The 22,724-nt window shown below is 48.0% G+C and overlaps 1 protein-coding gene across 1 annotated transcript in view; it reads right to left on the reverse strand.

Annotated features, from left to right (window-relative positions):
- The window catches only part of LOC139056192 (transcription factor HES-1-A-like), a 145,082-nt gene that overhangs the window by 90,501 nt on the left and 31,857 nt on the right, over positions 1-22,724 (reverse strand). The window lies entirely within an intron of this gene.

Here is a 22,724-nt window from a genome sequence, read left to right on the forward strand (position 1 = left end):
CTGGGAATCCTTCAAGAAAAGTGCCTCAAGAAGACGGGAGACTCTTCAGAGAAGCGGTGTCGTGCCACTTTAGTTCTTTGTGGAGCTCACCTCACAAGCCATGTGTGATCAAGGGTCTCCAAAGAAACCAAGCAACATTACTGCTCCGCATTCGCACGGGCTCTGCTCGTACCCCTGCGTGGATGTTTAAGACTGGCCTGGCGTTATCACCATTATGTTCAACGTGTGGTGTGTGTGGTAACATAGAACATTACCTAATGTGCTGTTCTGTGTATAACGCGGAAAGGAGGGTGTTATTCGGGTCCCTCAAGAACACAGGACTTCCTCACAGTTCGCTTCAGGACATAGTTTTCCCGCGCGGGAACCGGTTGTGTAGGAAGGAGGTCTCTCGCCTTCTGTTAAATTACCTACAGGACACGGATTTGGCTTCCACATGGTGAACTGAGAAGTGCACATTTGTAATTGGGAGGTCTGTGTCAGATTACGTGATTTAATTATTTTAAGTGTCGCTACGGTGGAGCAATTGCCGGCAGCAACTGCAAGGCTAATCCCACCAGTAGCCTACAACTCAACTCAACTCAACTCAACTCCCGATACTGACAGGAGAGGCCACTAATTGATGACAGGGTCATTGTTAAGGGCTCCCGGGGAGAGGACGTCAACAGTGAGTCCGCGGTTTGCCGCGTGGTTCCTCGTACTGGGCAACGGTAGGACATTGAGATTGAGAAACGGGGGGGTTCATTGAGTGCGGGCAACGGTGGGAAGTTGACGTTGAACAGCGGCATGACGATAGAGACAGGACGTGGTGAACGATTCGGCGTTTCTGATTGGCCAGTGAATTCCATGGACGAGGGAAAGAGAGAAATAGACGGCATAAAAAGCGGATCCGGACGGCTGTGAGAGTGAGATTCTCGGACATGGAAAGTCTCCAGCATGTAGTGTGCTCCGATAGTTGGAGCCTTGTTTGTAAAACTGAATCAAGTACCTTTTTTGATTATAATCTTTCTTTTTTTTTCATCTTTTAACCGCCGCTCGAAACCCTTCTTTCTCCCGGCACCTGGCACGGCCCCATCCATGGAACCTTCGTGGCCGCACGGACTCCACATTTCAGAACAACGGTGACGTTCACGTCATGCAATTTGATTACTTGCGAATGAGGGCCGGCGTCGACGCTGTATTTTTTCTTTCTTTTTTTTGTGTGTGTGTGTGGGGGGGGGGGTCTCGAAAGCGCATTCTCGCCTAATATGACCTTCAACATCGCGCTTGTGCTCTTTTAGGGCTTGCACGAGATATATTGAGCTAAGAGACTTTTGCTGCTCACGAAGTTGTTCACGAAGATTGTTCTCATTTTTCTCGTTAATCACACACTGGCGAAGTATTTGTGAGAAGACTACAAGCAGAACCAGAATGACAACTGTGCTTGTGAGCGATAACATGCAGGCTTGAGCGCGCGTAATTCGGCTCCAATGGCAGTGGCAGATCCTCCCACACATTACACGGGTCAAACCCCTTAAGCAACAGACACATGCTTATCTCATGGCGACGCCAACTACAGTCGAACATCTCTAGAACGAACGCCCCTGAAACAGAATAACCTGTACAACGGAGGAATAACTCTGCCCCGGTTCTTGTGCGAACCTCGCCTAGCCACAGTGCTAGGCGAGGTTCCCGTTAGGCTGATTAATGAACTAGGACCAAAAAGTAAGGAACCTCTGGTGAAAGCAGTAAAAAAATTTCAATAGGTAAACGAATACCAGAGAGTTGGCGACAAAGTAGAACGAAATTATTTTGTTAAGGTAAGGGGGAGAAAGGCAGAATTCACTCGTATAGATAGTTGACTGTTACAACGCTAGTGTACAGGTTAGCAATGCGGGCAATTAAATTAAAGCTGGAAGCATGGGCAGAGAATAATGGCATTTTGGGAGAACTTCAGAATGGCTTAGGAATAGGTAGTCCAAAAACAAGAAAGGGGCTGGCAGATGGAATGGCACACTGTGGTATAAACTTTTTTAAAACAGGGTTGAAGTACCTCAGACAGGCTGGTAGGCTGGTAGGCAGGAATAGGTAGGCATTTGGATGATGACTTATTTGTTCTTACTCAGTGTTTTGAAATATCGAGAGTAGAAAGCAGACCGTTTATATGCGGCCTTTTTAGACATTACAGGAGCTTATGACAACATAGACTACAACATCCTGTGGAATATTCTGGAAGGGGAAGACTTAGGTGACGATTTTCCACAGCTTTTGAGAGAGATTTACCAAGAGAATACCGTTTTGTTGAATGGAAAGGGATGAGGAGCGAGGAGAAAGTTGATATTAACAAAGGACTGAGGCAGGGGTGCCCCTTATCCCCACTGCTATTTATGGTGTACACCCGTGGGCAAAAGTATACGGACCAGGGTTTGCGCGACAAAACTAATTTTCTCCTTTGTCATGTGAATGCAACTTGAAATGAAAGACTTCAGTCCAAACTTGGCATTACGAATTTTCTAGTGCACTCGTCAGTTTCCGTTTATGCGCGTTAATTACGAAGAAATTCTATTTTTTCAGCGACCCTGTGGTCCGTATACTTTTGCTCACGGGTGTACATGGTGAGGATGGAGAAGGCGCTGGAAGGAAGTAATATCGGTCTTAATCTCTCATACAAGCAGGCATATACAAGAAGAAGCATATGCTTGCTGCAGTAAGCTACGGAAACGATGGAGCATCTTTTATTAGAAGGTGAAGATATCTGCCCAGCGGTCGATTTAGGAATCACTGGCCTCCTTGAAACCCTTGTGTTCGGCGAGAGCAGGGAGAAAGTAAACATGTCCGCAATAGAGATTAGTAAGAGGCGATTGGAAGATTGGCAGAAGAAAAGTAGGGGAACGACAAGAAAAGAAAAAATGGAGGCGTGCAAATGGAGGCGTGCAAACTTCACAATAGGGGTTGAGAAAATTCGGTTGTGGGAATTAATCGTGAGTTTTTTTCCCATTTTATTTTTTTTTATTTTTTTAACCTAGGTAGGACATTAATTAGGCAGTGTAACAGTAAGAGCTTGGTGGCGCAACCCACCACCCCGTTCCAAAGGGGACGCTCATAACATCCATCCATCCATCCTGCTTGCATCACTCTCTGCGTTTCGACGTGTTTTTTTTTTTTTTTGTTAAGCTAGTGCTTCCACCCACGTGGCCCTTGGTGAAGCTCGCGGAGTCCAGCGATGCATTATAGTCAATCGAGAAACGTACCGACAGAAATTTGCAAGCCCAAACAACTTATTAGTGCGAAATGATTAAATGGCTCACGAGGCGGAAAATCCGGCCTTGTTGGCGTGATCAAACGATGGTCCAAAAGGGCCATCGACCTTTGGTGAGAGCCACACCGTAGACCTTTGGTGTGAGTCGAGCCAACGACCTTTGGTTTTAATTAAGGCTACAAACTCTCGATCTTTGGGGGGAGTTGAACCCACGACCTTTGGTCTTAATTAAGGCTACGAGCCCTCGACCTTTGGTGGGAGTCGAACGCACGACCTTTGGTCTTAATTAAGGCTACGAACTCTCAACCTTCTTCTTTTCATGTGCACAGCAGTAGGAAGGGCCCTCTCCCAGCAATCTCAAATTACCGCTGTCTTGCGCTAGCTGATTTGCAACTTGGGCCCGTAAGTTTCGTAATTTCATCACCCCACCTAATTTTCTGCCGTCATCGACTGCGCTTCCCTTCCCTTCGAACCCATTATGTAACTGTAATGGTCCACCGTGCCTCTAACTCTAATAACTCTAATTTATTGATCTACCCTACGCGTTACATGGAGTGCCCAGCTCCATTATTTTTTTTTTCTCCACACAACACAGTTCGCTGCAAAACACCGTATAACGAGACGCGTATACAAAGCACAATCCAGCGTTATACATCCACGTGCGCACAATATAGGCCGTCCTTGCGCGTAACCCCGCAAGCGCTGGGAATTAAGGAAGCTTTCCGCCGACGTTGACTTTCAATGCTGTCGCGTCGCTGAAAATGGCGACATGACGGAGAAGCGCACCATACTGAATAATAAGCGGGCGAGGAAAGTACGACGTCTAACCCCGTCATTCGCGTAACATCGCGCGGACGGACGAGTCTTCTTACGCAAACCGAAGTGGCACGTGCTGGCCCCGAAGATAAAACGCTGCCTGCTTGTCCAGCGGACTTTCCCCCTGACCGTGCGGGACGGTCTTCCCCGGCGTGCTCGGGGAAGACCGTACTTACCGGGTGTGATAAATGCACCGACATAAGAGCCTCGGGGCAACGCCGGTCACGTTGGACGGAAATGTCCCCGATTCGCGACACAAGCTCTCGCGGCGTATATATATATATATATACATTCTTTTTCGCCGTCCCGACCAGAAGCGGTTTTTTTTTTCTTTTTTTGTTGCACCAGGCAAAATCAAGATCATGCGCCCATCTCAACCATGGCGTCTAATTCAGGTGCACCTTAGAGCGCGAAATCTAAACGCCACTGTTTCAGATATCAGTAATAGTGAGTCATATTACTCCAAACCACCCATGCAGACACTGGGCTCCCAAGACATTGTTTGATTTCGGTCTAAAAATTATGACAGATCCTTTTACGACGCGTACTGTTTGTCCTAGAGGCGGATCCAGGGCAGTCTTATTAAGAGGGGAGGTGGGTAGCGCCTTATTGTGGTTCTGGGTTCGGTTGCAAGCTTTTGCCCGGCCAAATTACGGCGCAGGCAATGTTATGTAGCCACGTTCTTGGAGGCTGCAGCAGTCACTGTTCAGTTCGATAACAAATTCCGTTCTGTCGTATGTTGTACGCGTCACATAAGTATGCATGCGAATCGGAAGGCGGTCTTTATTCAGGATAAGAAAAAAAAAAGAAGTCAGTTCGAAAAGCAAAATGCAGAGGCCACTTAAAAGAGTGGGACCGCTAACGCCGACAACAACTACGGCCAACGACGGGTATGCAACGACAAGACTCTCGCGCTCTCCCGAACGCGATCTCGAGTGACTCGTGTGCCGAAGCTGCCGGTCAGTCATGTTCACGCACCACGCCCGCTGCCGTGGATCCCGACTGTTGCCTGAACGACGTGATGATGATGATGATGATGACGATGCTGCTGCTGATGATGATGATATTGGTGATGGTGTTTATGATGATGATGTTGATAGTGATAGTGATGATGATGGTAATGATCATGACGATGCTGCTGCTGATGATGATGATAGTGGCGATGATGATGTTGATAGTGATGTTGATAGTGTTGTTGTTGTTGTTGTTGATGATGATGATGATGATGACGACGACGACGACGACTATGATGATGATGATGATGGTGGTGATGATGCGGTGACAAGCGGCAGGAAAGCTGAAGAAACTTTCCTCTGGCAGCAAGTATCACCGCACAGTGGATCGCAACCAAGGGTGCTCTCATGGGAACCATAAAATAATACCGCCATACGGACAAGTTCGCCAGCTTGTTCGACTTTCCCATATTTAGGGTGTCCCTCCCTAACGCTAGCCACGCTATTCAACGAAAAAAAAAAGGGTGAAGAAAGAAACGCGGTGCAAGTTACAATGCTAAGACCTACGGGTACGGGTTCGGTCGTCAGATGTCTGACGACCGAAAACCATAGGTCTTACATTTTTCGCGAGCCCTGCTTTCTATTGTTATTATAATTATTCTTGTTAAATGGCTTGGCTAACGTTATAGCTGGCACACAGGGTGCAAGACAGCGCTGATACCGCCTGTTATCAATCGTCATCCAGCGAATTATACATAGCATAGGGATCGGTTAGACTTTCGGGAGGGAGAAAAATATGGGAAATATAATATATAGTACAAAAGAACGTCGTGCATCCGTGCGTATATACGTATGAAATGTTATAGCTGCACGTAACATTAAGTACAGCGTACGGCGCAGGGGCGGAAAATAACTTACGAACACGCGGCGCTGATATATACTAACTATATAATCATAAGGAAAACTATTGCAGCGAACAACGAACGAAAACGCAAGAAGGCACGTGAAAGACACAGACACTGTCTGTGTTTTTCACGTGCCTTCTTGCGTTTTCGTTCTCTATGCGCTGCAATATATAATGTTTTTCCAAGATGCCATCCTAGCAAGCTCGCATTGAAACATAAGGGTCACTGAGAGAGAGAGAGAAGATAAGATAATGCAAAGAAAGGCAGGGCGGTTAACCAGAGGTAGTTCCGGTTGGCTACCCTGCGCAAGGGGAATGGTTAAGGGGGATAAAAAGAGATAGAAAGAAAGAGAGATATGAAGGAAGGGGGAGACAGAAAGAAAGAGAGACAAGCACGAACAAAGGTTTATTCGGTTGCTATATGAACCTTCGTCCCTTCTATGCGCCCTGCGTATACCGCCCTTGTGATGTGCATTGTGCGTTTTTTTTTATGTACCACCGTCATTAGTTGGCGACACACCTGTACCCGTCATACATATGCGTTGAACTTATAGTTCTCAGCCGGGTTGTGAACGTCTCTGTAACTGGAACGCCTTTTGCGTGCGTGTCTTTCCACCTCGTGTATTTCACCTCGTGTATTTCCACCTCGTGTGCGTGTCCACCTTCCACCTTTGTGTGCGTGTCTTTCCACACTTTCCACCCTTCTGTATTCTTTCTGACCCCTGTCTCCCATCCCCAGTGTAGGGCTAGCCACGGCGGTCTCGAGGGGTGCGCGCGCTTCTCTTCTCTAAGAAGGAAAGCGCGCGCTCCCCTAGAGACCGGCCGTGGGCTAGCAAACCGGAGACTAATATCTTGTTAACCACCCTGCCTTTCCTCTTCACCTCTCTCTTCACTCTCTCTCTCTCTCTCTCTCTCTCTCTCAGTCAGACTTCGTTTATTACGGGTTACATCATTACATATAAGCCTATAACCGGCTTCCAGTGCGGGAGTCAATTACAGATATTCTCTCTCTCTCTCATTTTCCACCGCCATCTACGCTATACAATGAGGAAGACGTTACTCGACAAGTTTCGGAGCGCTGACGTCACAAAACGGTGTCTCGCGCCAAAAAAAAAAAAGTCAGTTCTTAGCGTTTCCCAGGCCAGCCAGCCGCCTTTGGCGGAAACGTAGCGACGCGAAGTTATCCGTCATCATTATTGGCTTGCGAAACCGTTCACAGAGAAAGGCTGAGAAAAAGAGAGAGAGAGAGAGAGAGGGGAAAGAAAAAGGAAATCCCACGAGACTGGCTGATCATATACGACGAATTAGTGTATACATAGCCGCAAGAATATTTATCGCGGTCAGCGGTTAAATTTTGCGCAAACGCGGCCGACGCGCCGCGGGGCTGCAGCCGCCTCGCGTGCGGGTTCCGAGCGTTGTTTCCTCGTCGCCGGTGGCGAGTATACGTATACTCGATAGTGCTCGCCGTCGGTTGCATCACGCCTAATTGTCTCACCTGAAACGCTCTTGTACCCCACTCCCTCACTCTTTATCTGCTGGGACCCAAGACCTCCCAGCCTGCATCTGAGGCGGCGGCACTCGCCCTCTGACTTGCGTGTCGGGGGGTGGGTAGATCGCCTTATCCGTTGGACAATAAAGTTTATTCTATCTATCTATCTATCTATCTATCTATCTATCTATCTATCTATCTATCTATCTATCTATCTATCTATCTATCTATCTATCTATCTATCTATCTATCTATCCATCTATCCATCTATCTATCTATCTATCTATCTATCTATCTATCTATCTATCTATCTATCTATCTATCTATCTCTTCTTCTTCTTCTTCTTCTTCTTCTTCTTCTTCTTTTTGCTTAGCACCCAAATCTAACTGTGCGGGTGTTTCTTCACTTCCCTATGCCATCGATATGGGGCGGCCTCGAGTAGGAGTCGAGCCCGAGACCTCGTGCTTAGCAGCAGAGCCCTATGACCACTGAGTCACAGTGGCGGGTCTTTTTCCTGGCATTGGATCCGGCACTGGCCAGAGCTGCGGGACATTAATCTGATAATAATTAAAAAAAATTAAAGCGGCACTTAACAACATAACATGTAAACCAGCTTGGTGAAACATCGTTCCAGCGCACAAATGAACAAGGACGAGAAGAGAAAGACAACAAGAACGCCAGACTTCAACTGAATTTTATTCTAATGCTAATGCTAATCACAACCAACTAGCCCAGCTGTCCATACTTAGCGGAATCAGCTTTGGCTGATAAAGCAGCCTTTGAGAACTCAATTTTCCATTCGTGTGGCGGTTGACTACGGCTACTGCAGCTATATACAGAGAAAATGAAGTCCAAATATCCTTTATATTTCGACTTTCGCTACAAAACCAAGTCGTCTGCTCGTGAGTATGACGTCACGGAGTTCAAAGTGTATCCCTTTCGTACTCTTTCGGTGGTCGTCGTCGAAAAGTAAAGAAGTTCTCGAAACTCACCAGGTTCAGTATTTGGACCCCTTAGAGGATGCCGTCCAGTTTACCGACAAAATAAATAAATAGGCCTCGAGCAGACACTGTTAGAATCTGTGACGTCATGAGAGCGCTACTACTACTACTACTACTACTACTACTACTACTACTACTACTACTACTACTACTACTACTACTACTACTACTACTACCGCCACCACCACCACTAATAATAATAATAATAATAATAATAATAATAATAATACAGTCTCATTCTGGTATTACAATGCCATAACGCCTAAGCTATACACTGCGGCGGCAATAGGCCGAGCAACGGAGCTGCTCAGCGAAACCGATAAAAGGCAGTCGAGGAGTTCTGGTAGTGCAGCGTTGGGCAGACGCTTTATTTTACCATAGATGCGTATTTTACGGGAGCGTGTTCAGCGCGTCACGCACTTGGTATACAGCGCAGTCAGCATGGGTCTCTCTCTCTCTCTCTCTCTCTCTCTCTCTCTCTCTCTCTCTCTCTCTCTGTTTCTCTCTCTCTCTCTCTCTCTATCTATCTATCTATCTATCTATCTATCTATCTATCTATCTATCTATCTATCTATCTATCTGTCTGTCTGTCTGTCTGTCTGTCTGTCTGTCTGTCTGTCTGTCTGTCTATCTATCTATCTATCTATCTATCTATCTATCTATCTATCTATCTATCTATCTATCTATCTATCTATCTATCTATCTATCTATCTATCTATCTATCTATCTTGTACGGCAATGCATTACAACACGAGTTGCACAAGGGGGACCACCGCAGCCCATTGTCGTCTTGAGAGGATTTCGACATGGGGACGAGCCCTCGCAAGGCCTCCCTCAAGGACGGCCAGTGTGGTGTTATAGCCGAACGAGAGGCTAGCAATACACGGCCAGCAATCGAGGCTGTTTATCGGTGTGAGAAAAATGAACGCGCGCGCACGAAATGCGGACCCACGTGCGTCAAAAGCGTGCGAGAATTTCTTTGTTGCGATATAGGCGAGGTCTGTGCCAGAAAACGTTATAGGGAGAGAGAGAGAGAAAAAAAAGAAACCGGCGACAACTAGGAGGCGCGAAAGCGAAGCCTCGAGTGTTCTCAGTGGCTCGGCTGTTCTTCCGCAGAAATCGAACGAGGAAGTCATTTTCAGTTTCCCAATGTACAACTCCTTCGCGCAGAGAAGGAGAACAGAAAGAAGAAAAAAAAACATTATGCCGGTACTTTCTTTCCTGGTTACGTGCAACTCCTACTTGCTTGTTTAACGTTGCAATCGAGATCAGTTCCCCACTCAATATTTATTTATTTATTTATTTATTTATTTATTTATTTAGTCCCTGTTTGGGATTTTCGTAAGGTGCCCATAAGTCACAAATGCAAGGTCTTTACAAAAAAAGGAAGTTGGCGTAGAAAATACATACAGCTAATGCAGACTTTTAACACATTTTTGCAAACAAGAAAATAATGTACACAATGTGAAATTTCACGACGTAAGAAGTACTTCAGCAATCATCATCATCATCATCATCATCATCATCGTCATCATCAGTCTGGCTACGCCCACTGCAGGGCAAAGGCCTCTCCCATACTTCTCCAACAACCCCGGTCATGTACTAATTGTGGCCATGTCGTCCCTGCAAACTTCTTAATCTCATCCGCCCACCTAACTTCCTGCCGCCCCCTGATACGCTTCCCTTCCCTTGGAATCCAGTCCGTAACCCTTACTGAGCATCGGTTATCTTCCCTCCTCATTACATGTCCCGCCCATGCCCATTTCTTTTTCTTGATTTCAACTAAGATGTCATTAACTCGCGTTTGTTCCCTCACCCAATCTGTTCTTTTCTTATCCCTAATGTTACACCCATCATTCTTCTTCCCATAGCTCTTTGCGTCGTCCTCAATTTGAGTAGAACCCTTTTCGTAAGCCTCCAGGTTTCTGCCCCGCAGGTGAGTACTGGTAAGACACAGCTATTATACAGTTTTCTCTCGAGGGATAACGGCAACCTGCTGTTCATGATTTGAGAATGCCTGCCAAACGCACCCCAGCCCATCCTTATTCTTCTGATTATTTCCGCCTCATGATCCGGATCCACCGTCACTACGTGCCCTACTCACACACTGTAGACGTGTAAATAATACGCACAAATATAGCTCAAATTATGTTTCCTTTTAGCGCCCCTTCAAGCATGTTATTTATTAAAGTGAACTCCACTGTAACATTCTACTAATTATTATTATTATTATTATTATTATTATTATTATTATTATTATTATTATTATTATTATTATTATTATTATTATTATTATTACTTTAAGGCGGGCAGCATAACCAATGTTTTACAGCGAAGTTGTATACCTTTACCCTCCAATGCATTTCTCGTGTGCGTGCGCAAAAATGTGAGCCAATCCCGGAGGTAGTGCTATGACGGGCCCACCCCCGGCGGAACTGAAGCAGGCTTCAAGCACTTCTCTCCTAATAATAAGATTAGCAAATAATAACAAATGAAATAATTATCAAGATGCATTGTTTCAAGTCGATGGGTATACTGGAGTCGTTTGTGAACTGTACATGGACTCACGAGCAGGAGGCATGGCTACACATACCCAAAGGACAAAACGTATGTACAACCGCACACCCTTCACTTGCAAGAGGAGAATTCCACCGGCTGTGGGGATGTGTGTGCCGTACAAACGAAAGACGGAATTGTGATATCCACTGTGTATAGTGGATAGGCACACCCATGTGCGATATCGAGAAGTTCATGACCACGCACTTTGCATGGTTTAGCCGTGATGACCATAAATAACCCTGTGATCATGGTTGGGCACCTCAATGGGGACATTTCAAAACCAAACAAGAAATGGTTCACTCAGTTCGTGCTAGAAGAGTGTGGTTTGAAGTGCCCCACCAATCCAAGTCGCTCAACTATACTCAGCAACGGCCACGTATAGATTTCACTTTGGCCAAGAGTCTATCTAATGTTGTTAAGTGAATCAACCAGTGTACATCACAGTGATCACAAAGCTATCTTCACTACCGTTACCAAGTGATAAAAATAGAGAGACGTATACCATTGTCTAACGCTGCGTGATGTGCTACAGCTTCGCTGGGCGTCTACCTTCACAGAGTGAAATGGCTCCTTAAATTTTGGTGAAAGCGGAGCAGAAACGAGAGAGTTGATCGATGGCTCAGGCCTCGTCGCACGCTAAGCAGGCCGAGGATGGAGCCAGGCCTTTGCTGTACGTTTGGGATGCCGTCCAGGAGTAGCCAATCCGTAGCCGCAGTAGGAGAAACCACCCCCTGCGTGGTAAGGAATGGTAAGGAAAGGTAAGGAATGGTAAGGTGGTAAGGAATGGTAAGGAATGGGAGGCAAGGAAGGGGACGTGGCTCGACCGCTGGCGACGCGCCGATCCGGGTGAAGCGTCGTAAGGTGTAAACTGCAACGTGTGAGTCGTATATACTGTAGTCGAAGGCCGTTACAGTGGACCTGAGGGGTGCAGTGGTGTGGTGTGCTGCCTTTGCCAGAGCATCAGCCTCCTCGCTGCCCTGGCCGCCGACGTGTGAGTTGAGGCCGCTGCAGCGACAGCTTCAAGCGTTGCCATGTTACTGCTAACAGAGTGTCATAGACATGGCGAGAGTGCATGATGACACTCTTGTAATGAGTACACCACCGATTTGGAAGCAGAACCAGTACGGAAAGTAAAACGAAAAAAAAAGACGTGTGCGTCGATACTCTTAAGAATGAAACGCTGCTCACAATATTATCCGACTATTTTACACATGTCTTCTCCAACAGGAACGCAGTGATGCTTAATTAAGTAAAAAGGAAAATGCTTAATATTGAACTAGTTAGGTACGCTACTTAAGCTTAACAATTGTCGCAAGCGTTAAAGGAAACATTGATCGAAAGAGTGAATATTACTTAGAACAGGCGAGGGGGCTCCTTGTCATGGCTTCCAAGCTGTGCTGCGCTTTAAATTAGGCTCCGAAGTGCACAGTCTCGCATCTATATACGGCATAGCAGTGTCTTTTGAGTGCTTTTCGCACAGAATTTGATTCTCGTTTTTTTTTTTGTATTTGCAGCCCGTGGAAAGCGCGGAGTGATGAAATTTGGAGACCGGACTACTCGCATATCTTCCAGCGGAATATGGTACTGAGGAATTGCTTCAGTTGTGTTTCCGGGCTTGTATAGCCCTCTGCAGGACGCCTACAAAGCCATAGAATAAAGAAACTGCCTTCCATCGTGCAACACGAATAAGTGTAGCGGTGGCGTCGCGAACTAAAGTCTACGATCGCCATAAAACTAACACGATTATTATTACGTGGTGAGCAATATGGCTTTTTGTACTAACGGGTGGTCTCGCTCCACGGTTTTGGTCGTTTCGTTATCGCTGTCAGAGCGGTATTCGTGTGTACACGGCGCTCTGCCACGACTAGAGACATCCTTTACAGCGAAGCTGGTAGCCTCTAGTTGGACGGGATTATTTCGGTCTGTGCTCACGGCAGCTGGAAAAGTGCTATTGTTTTTAGTTCCCGCGTAACATATTACGTTGTCTCGTATATTCAAGTTAACAATCTGATGCTATTATCCGTTCTTGATCCGTGGGCGCTATGTGCGTTGCGTCTGTCGCACAGCGTGTGCTGCGACCGTAATTCAAACGCCGTTCAAAAAAGTTACACTGACATTTCACTTCGTGCACGTGGTTAGGCGCAAGCATATGGACGCCGCGAACATGCACGGCGAGCACCGCAGTGACAAAGCACAAATGGAAAGCGCGCAGAGGTGGTTGCACACGCTTCATCGATATCAGCGATGCGGCACAAACGGATTCAAACGTGCCATTCGTGCCATTCCGCAGCCGAAAAGGCCGCCTGTTGGATCCAATCCAATCCACCAGACGCGCCATGCGAAGCCGTATGATCGCTCCAAACTTCTCAACTCCCGTCGCGTTCGGACGAAATGCTCGGTGGGCGGATGATTGACAGGAGCGTGTCGTCATTTTGACGTCACCAACAACGGGGCGGCGCCCCGCGGCAGGCGACGTCGGCGCGGAGTAGGCCAATCGCGCTCGCCGGTAACCGAACGAACGCACCGAACAACCATCTCCGATCGCACCCCAGGTGTGCCACAGGGTGTAAGCGCATAATGCTACACGTCGTTGCGGCTTAGGGTGGCATTCGGGCAAGGAATCCGCTCAAGCCCATCGACGGCTACGTCAGGTTGTAAGAATGAAGGGGGAAAAAAAAGGTTTTGTTAGCTTAGTTACACCGCTCCAGTTACGGAAGCCCACTCCATGCCAGAGCAAGTTAAACGTCCCGCGTTCACATCAGGATCCTCTGTTAACTGCTCGAAAAGTATCCGCTTTCAATGCCGTCGCCTTCCCTATATATGCGAGCCGACTAGGGAAATCTGAAGACTGTCCAGCAGCAAATCTCAATCGTCGAATACGTTGCGATGCCACGCCAGTGATATCGCAATGTTCCGCAGTGACGTACCCCCGCCTCCGAAGCCCGACGGTATGGAATAAGCGGCAGGACAGCAACCTGCGAATTCAAGGTCACCATTGTTGTTCGGTAGCATTGGATGGGGCTCCCCCTTTCATCCATAGTTCAGGCTGTCAGGTAATGGGGGGGTTGTGGACCTGTGTAGAGTCGGCGTACATGCTTCACATGTAACGACTTCATTCGTTGGCCCGTGAACCGACGTTCTTTATGCACACTCTTGCTTCGCTTACATGCCGTGTATTCTTATAGTAGGTTGAGGAAGAGCGGTCACGCCTGCGAATGAATGGTTTGTACAGGCGCGGCCACGTGAGAAGCCAGCGACGGTAAAGCTTGCAAACCAGCACGATGAGCTTGAGAAAAATAGCACACGATTAAGGGCTGATTGTTTTTATGCTTGCGTCTTACCACTGTCTGCACAGCATGGATTTCACAGGTTCCATCGTTAAACAAGCAGAGCGTTTCGACGGCTTCACGCGAGCACGCGAGTGAGACATCAGAAGACGGCGTAACTGAATATTTGCCTCCCTGGTCAGTCAAGAGCATATTGCGTTTATATCTTCTGTTATTTTTTAGTGTCACCAGCCTTTTTACTAGCATCACCCTCGCACTCAAATGCAGCATTACACCGCATTTTGCATCGCCTGTTGTAGTGCCCCGAGTCTGGACAGCCAATGCAGCGCTTTTTAATTACTGAAAAGAGTACGCTGACGCAATATTAACAGTTTGAAAGCAAATACAAAGCATGACATTAAATTATTTTTGTAAACCACGTGCTACGTTGAAATTATTTTCAAAGCATAGACAGCTACAGTGAAGCAACATGAACATATATTGACCCATTTCATGCAAAAGGAGAAAATCAGAACGTGCACTCGCTGCCGCCATTAGTAAGAAAAAAAAAAGAAACAAGAAGGTTTCAGAATCGACTAAAACGCATGGCACAGCTGGGGTAAAGTGAATGTGCATTAGTTGCAGACATCATGGCTTCATGGACATCATGGCATCACGGACGCCGCAGGGACGCGTTGCCGGCGCTCGTGTGTCTTGAAAGCGGTCTACGACGTAGCTAAAGTGGACGCCGGCACGGGCCTCGTCTTCAAAGCGGTCTGCGATGTTTGCAGAGTGAGCGTAGTGCCGGCAGCTTCGCATGCCCTGTGCTTTCGACGTTTCGTACGCGTTGGAGCGACAGATGCACGGAGGTCAACTGGCTCGCGGCATCTGCCGCGATTCCGAACACCAGCGTTTTCACAGACAGTTTCCGCTGTCATCGAGCGATGTGTGTTCATGTTTACCTGTGCGCGCGTGACACCGTGCTGGTTAATTTAGTTAAAGCACGTTGACGGGCTAGTTGGCTTGAATTCATGATAGAATATGTAAGTGCGACTCAACAAGGACTAACCTGGTCCAGCCAGGTTTCGCCGTCGCCGCGAATTTGACCTTCATTTGACCGCAGCTGCACCGTAGCCTTGGCAACGCATCACGTGACTCGCCGCGCCGAGCTACCGGGCCACCGCGTGCGCGAGCCGCCGCCTGGCCGCGTTAAGGCCCAATCACTGGCCCGCGTCGGCAAGCTTCGGCACGCGCCAATGCGTCAAAAGCGTCAAACGCGTCGAGATTTTGTCGACTGCCGATGCTAGAAGTTCGCCGACGCATGGCGACGCTTCGCCGGCGTGCACCAATCAGAGACTGCGATGCGTCGCCAGCGTCAACCAGTGGGCGGATGCGAGGCCTCCGACTGCTATGCCTATGATGGCCGCCAATGCGAAGACGCCGACACCAACCATCGTCCGACGTCTTTGGACGCACGAAGTGCGCGACAGTGTTCCTGAAAGACAGTGTTGTGATAGTAGGCCGAAAACCTCACGACCGACAACCGTGGGTTGTCGCAGTGCGACGTGGATCCGAACCGCTTTCAAACGACGCCGACAAATCCAACCTGCCCGCTGGGTTCCGTCGGTCTCAGTGCGATCGTCTGCTAAAACAGCCAACCGACTCACGATTGCCGCAACGTCTGTGCTTGGCGTATGTGTATTTTGCCGTGCTCGAAACGAATGGAAACATGCTTCCGAACTCCGCAGTCTGGGCAATCAGCACTTGCCTACCGCCGATGTTGTTTACGTTACGCGTAGGCCTAGCGCGTCCGTCGAGTTCGTAACTGGCGAGTGAACGAGCCCAGCTGAAAAACTCTGTCGATGGAAATGAATTTTCACTTCCGTTTCGCGCTGCGGAGATTTAAAATATGGCACTCCTGACTTCATGCGGTGTGTGACTGAACCGTGCGGATCTTCGGGTGGTGAACGGCGGCGTGTTTCGTGTGGTCTCAGGTGACTCAAGTCTAACGGGCGAGCTCTTCGCTGTTTCCAGTGGCAAAGATAAATTTCGAAAGGGAAAGACACTAGTAGCCGAACAATGAGAAGTACGTACGTCATCAGCCACGCCGTCCGTTTCAGCTGACAATGCGCTATTCTATTCGGCATGTGAATCCAGTTCAGTAAAAGTTCACAGTATACTCCTTCACTCACTTTTTTGAAGTGCATGGGCTAGCTGGGGAATAGTCGCTCGTGCAGCACTCAAGAACGCTGACGCACTGAAGGAAACATGACACAGCGCAGTCATGTTGGAGTCAGTGTGTCTATATGGTCGAGCTCATATTTGATGTTCTTGTAGCAAGTTTCCGCATGGAGTCGAAATTCTGTAAACTTGACAAAACTCACTAAACAATTGAAAATGATTAATCTTTTCCGCAGCTGTACACTTACTACCATTCGAAGATGCAGGAGATGCGGCGAAAGCGAGTTTTCAGTCAACGGAATAAAGTGGTGTCTGAAAGTGTTGAAGACGTGTGGAAGCGTACTTGTTCCCTGTTCTTAGAAGCATCTGCAATAGTTCCCCAAAGTATGGTACGTCTTCTAGCACTCGGAAGGTAGCGCACTGGCAGTTACTAACTGCCGGCCTATATCTAACCTCCGCAGCATGTCAAAAGTATTTGAATCGTTATTACATTCCTTGCATTCTGTTAGTGCCAAGAACACTTTAATGAATGAACAGCATGGTTTTGTGTGCCGATGACTTAAAAATATGTGAGACTTCAACAGTGTTCGCCACTGCATCAACCTCCAAAAAGACATTTGATCGTTCTCAAACTGGGGCAGAAACAATAAGGTACTCTTAAATGCTTCCTATACTATGGCACAGGTTATATGCGGAAAACACACCATGTGCAATTTTCACACACCCTTCGGGATGCTCCACTGCACAGGGTCGATGAAATGAAAGATTTTGGTGTGTACTAGTCGACAAAACGCTAAGCTTCTCCTCACACAGATTATCCCGCGACGCATGCTTCTTCCGATGAATAATACCTACAAAGTGGGCAAATCAATAAAAGAAACAAATAAGCGCTTTAGGGCCAGAATACATGGAGCGAACTTTCACGACGAAGTTCGGGCGGCAGAAAATCTGCCGTGGCGCGACGCCGTATGTTCGTCGGGCTGCGCTACATGGAGCGAAGACACGGCGGCAGCCGCCGGCGATTCGCGGAGTTGTTATCAGTGAGGCTAGACTAGGCAAATGCGCTGTAGTGAAACACATGGCACAACAAAAAAAACTTTAACGGCAACTATTATCGCTTTTGAATTGCAGAACACTCAAAAACGCGTAAAATTTTGTTTACAAATGATTTCTAGTATTTTTTATGTGTTTGAGGCATTCATGTGCCGATGTAGTTTAAAGAAAGCGGCGATGCTATGCGTTGTGGCAACACTGGGCGGAAAGCCTAGTCGGAAGTCGGGGCGGGTAGTGAGGCCTGATTGGCTCGCTTTGGGGCGCCGCTCGTTTGCCGCTTCCGGTATCGTCGACGCCCGACGAACTTTTCTGCGCCAGCTAGATCGGCGGCGAACGACGATTTCTCCGCCGCCGCGCGTCGCGCGTACGCCGCCGGGCGTTGAACGCCGACTATTCGTCGCATATTCGCTCCATGTATTCTGGCCTTTATACGACCTAACGCAAAAATGCAAACGTAACGATTCGACGGTGGTTGACGGTAACGTTTGGCTGAGCATTATTTCATTGTATTTCGTATTAACGATAGAAGGTACATGTATTTCTCAAGCTTAAATTAGATAAAAGATTTGTGCTGGGTGTACAACTTCATTGCGCCACATAACCGCTATGCCCAGAATACTAAGATTTTAAAAAATACTGTAAGATAATATACGTAGGTGCCTACAGAACCTACGTAGGTTATATAAATTGGTATCTCGTGGCCCTAGCGGGAGTGTTGGCTCCAACGACAGTGCACAGGACAGGTTCCGGACATACATCGCAAAATTGAGCGAAGTATCCACGTCATGTACAGCAGGTTGGTGTGCGAAACTTCGGCGGAGACACCGAGGGATTTCCCTTGAGGGGAAATTATTTAAAATGCGAAGCATTTCTTGGCGAACATTGCCACTTTGCAAGATATATTTCTATCTAGCCGCCTACGTCTTGGTGCTCTCATGGCCGTTTCGTTAACTTGGTATGTATCAAAATTGGCATACTACGAGAAGAGTGTATGAGCACCACAAATGATAGCTCATGACATCGATATCATGATATATGTGTTATGTAGGTCATGAAACAGCCGCCTACATCTTGGTGCGCTCATGGTCGCTTCGTTAACTTGGTGGGTACCTAAATTGGCATATTATGACAAGAGTGTATGACGAACATAAATGATAAGTCATGACATGTGTGTCATGTAGGTCATGAAAGAGCCGCCTACGTCTTGGTACTCTCCACGATAGAGTGTGTAAGCGCGAGTGAACGGAGGACGTAGAAAGAAACAGATACACAGAGAAAACGCTAGCGTTCAGCTATAGTTGTATTTTCGTGCACATCGCCAAATATGTACCCGTACGAGTGGAAACGAACGGCGCAGAAAAAAGAAAGTTCCGTAGTGCGTGTCGATGAACCGTGCACGCGTCCAAGGCATGGTCAAAACATACACTGATAAACCGAGGAATCGTATCTCCTAGATGGCGACACTGATGGCTTGCTCACGCACCTTTCCTTTAATTTTGCGATTTCGAATGTAATTTATTTAAGTTATTTCAACTCAGTTTTAATTTTGCAGTTCTCATAGTCGTTTCACTGACTTGGCATGTACCACGATTTGTGTGGTATGACAAGAGCGTGCAAGTGTACGAAGAACATGATCGATCATGACGTGAACGTCACGGCATTTGTGTCATGCAGGTCATTGAACAACCGCCTACTTCTTGGTGCTCTCATGATCGTTTCGTTACATCGTGTGTACCAAAATTAGCAGACTATGACAAGGATGTATGACGAACATAAATGATAGGTCATGACAAGAATGTCATGAAATGCGTGTCGTGTAGATCAATTAACAGCCGCCTACGTCTTGGTGCTCTCATGGTCATTTCGTTAACTCTGCAGGCTCCCCGTACACTGGTTCGTATAACATCGATTCCCACAGGGCATGGGGTCTGCCAGCTTTTTTTTTTTTTTAATCGTAAGCATTTCTATGCCTACCCAACGAGAACTTTGTTCGTCACGCAAGACAACGAATGGTTCATACGCCCGTAGGCAAGCAAACAATGCAATGGCTCATACCCACGTAAGGCAGAAGCTACAAGCGCTCAGCAAGGTGAAGCGAACAATCCATACATTTATTCAAATCACCCATGCAGCACACAGCGTGCGTTTCAATAAATAAGAAGCTCAAAACAAGCCTCTGACCCATCAGTAGTGCAGTGCATACCCCCCTTAGCTAAACTACGCTAAATTAACCCTAATTCACCTTAACACCAAAGTTCGTGGGTTGTGCTCCCACTATTGGTGGAATGTTCGAGTGTCTTAATTAACTCCATCTTAATTAAACCTGCCTTGTCACGTTCGCTATCGAACATGATAAGCGAACAACCGATCAGGGTTGATAAGGGTTTATACTGGTCGGATCAAGTTCCGTAACATTGATGACGACACCGGGCTGCGTGGATATGAGCAAGTGGTACAATGTTTATGCATACTTAGACAACTACCAGAGGAGTTTCAGCGTGAATTTTTTTTTTAGCTATACCCTATAGGAATACGCTGAAATGCATTCAAACGACGCAGAGAGCCTACGCGCCTCGCTTTTTGTGTCGCGTGAAAAGAATATCGTTTACAGATTGCACATTACTGTGGCAACCCCGACGCTCCTGGGGAAACTCAGATATGACATAGAACGCCCTCAATATGATGAGCGGTTTCGCCTGCGTGACGGTTTGAACATCCTTGACAGACGTCTTCTCACGACGAGCAAAGTGCTCCGATCGTGGTCATGTACTGATAAGCAGAGGAGGCGTTCCCATAAGCGATGTTAGCGATCCTTTAGTGAACAGTGATCTCATGGACTGCCTATGCGTGACATCTGATCTGTCTGCCCTGAACTCCTCTTTCCTTCTTTTTTTTTTTAAACCTCTTCATGCCAGTAATCGAATTCATATTAAGTTTCTCGATCTAAAGTGAACTAAGTGCGTCAGACAAACGGCATCGAAAGATAGCGAAAACCACGTGAACTGCGTTGGGAAAGCTTTTAGTGATCCGCAATTCCCCCTTCGAGGGCCTTCATTCAATCTCTCAGAATAAAGAAAAAAAAAAGTGGGGGTACCAATTAAGCGAAAATTGAGTGAGAGCTAGGCGCTTCTAAGTACCGATAACTTCATCGGTCATAATAATTTTAAAAAATTAGGAGCTAAAGGAACTACAGATGTAAGTTAATTGAATCAGAAAGAGAGCCGAGTATATGCTATTTTCCGGATCTCAGTCCCCCAGCTTGACGTCACGTTTATAAACTACACTGTTTCCCTCCTCAGGGGGCGCATCGCAACGTGTAACTTTACAAGAGTTCATGAAACCTCGCGGACAAAGAAACCGCCGCTAGATGCCAGCCTTCTCGGTTGCTCGGTGTGATCCTAGGTTGCCGACGCCCTGTATACAGTGGACTCTCTTGTCCGCAGTGAAGGCATGAACGTTAACACCCCCCGGGCTGCCTCCGTAGAAATACGCGCGTGTCCCGGGAAGGAGGCGCGTGTACTGGATAGGGCTTTGATACGGCTTTGCCGCTTTTGCGCAGCGGAAGCGGCAACGAGGAGGATTCGGCGAAGCTTCGCAAAAAGGCGCAGCGACGCGTCGCGCCTGGCCGCCGCCGCCGACGTCATTTTGGCCGGCGTGCGGTACTACATGCTGCTCCACACTCCTTCGTCTCTCTTTCCCGCTCTTGCCTCGGCGCTCGCCACGAAGCGAGACAAGCGAGACTCACGCGACGGTCGCCCCGCAACGCGTGATGGTACGCCCACACTAGCGACAAAAACGCGCGCGACACGCCGCACGCGGCAAGCGCCCGCGCGGCAGACGCGTGCGGGCAAGTCCACAGTCGCGTTTTGCGGCACGCGGCAGCGGCCCGTGGAGTCCCGCGTTGTCTCGTTCCATTCGATACTTCTTGCGACAACGCGCTCTCCGTTCTGCCCATTGCGTCTTTCATCGGAAGTGTCTGTGTTTTTTTGCGCCACTGCCGGCCACGCTCAGGCATGTCGGACAGGAAGAGGAGCTACTGGTGACTGTGAACACTATAATACTTGTTTGTTCTTTACTTGTGCGACGCCGACGTGCCAGACAGCGAACGAGAAAGTTTTGAGTGCGGTACAGGGACACTGAGGGCCAGGCGCACACTCTGCTTCCCCACCTTCACCAATTACTCACCTGTCATGCCAAACTGCTGTCCATAATGTGCCAGCGGTTGGCGCGCAGCTCCTTGTCCGACGCTCGATTTATCATAGAGGTACGCATATCCGCGAACGGTTTCCAAAAATGCCTCCATTGCGAGGCGAATTCTTCGTCGACGCCTCAGTGGCGGTGTGGTAAGGCTTAACAAAAACAGCCCCCTTGACTGGAAATGGCCTCTGAGATTTTACGGCGCGCGTGTCACTGTTCAGTCTCAGAGCCCATAGATTATGATTCTTTGCTTATGCGACAGGTGGCGCCACAACAGCGCGGCTCGTAAAGCGGCTCGCTTCTGATTGGTGGACGTTTCGCGTCTGCCGCGAAAAATGGGTCTCGCACCCATTCGCGCGTTTGCCGCGCGTTGCTGCCGCTTTTCGTGAATCTTGCCGCGCGCGACAGCACCGCTCGCCGCGCGCGTTGTGTCGCGCGCGTTTTTGTCGCTAGTGTGGACGTACCATGACAGGGCTCGCGCGGCGACGACCGCTCCGGCGGCGGCGTCCATCCGTGCCGATTCAGAGAAGAGGAAATTAAACAGAAAGACAGTGGCAGGGGGCGTTCGAAGCAGAAACACGCTTCGCGCCAAGATGGCGCCCGCCGAGAAAGAAAGCAGACGACACAAGCAGACGACATCGGTCGGAACCGGACCTGCGTGCCGGGCGCGCAGGACACGGAACGGGTGAAAGACGCGACGATGAGTTGTCCTTCCATAAGCGTGCGTGCGTGTGCGCGTGCAGCCGCTCAGCGACCAAGTCGCGTCGCGGAAGGTTATAGCAGAGTTGGGCTCAATGAAAGAAAGGCGGGGAGCTGAAACAGGAGGGTTTTCTTGCTGCTATTTCTAGCTCCTTGTCTTTTTTTTTCCTTCTTCTTTTTTGATAAGTCGCCTGCGCTCGCAGGACCGTGTCGCTATACAAGAATCGCTGGAAGTGATTTATGCAGGCGCAGCACGTAGTAAGCGAGTTTTTCATGCGGCGGCGATAAGAACATACGGCATACGCAATGACGAAATGGCCTCACGAGGGCTAGGACTGACTGCCTGCATGTTGATAGTTTCCTGGTAATA

The sequence above is a fragment of the Dermacentor albipictus genome, chromosome 2 (assembly GCF_038994185.2).
Source record: "Dermacentor albipictus isolate Rhodes 1998 colony chromosome 2, USDA_Dalb.pri_finalv2, whole genome shotgun sequence".
NCBI lineage: Eukaryota > Metazoa > Arthropoda > Arachnida > Ixodida > Ixodidae > Dermacentor > Dermacentor albipictus.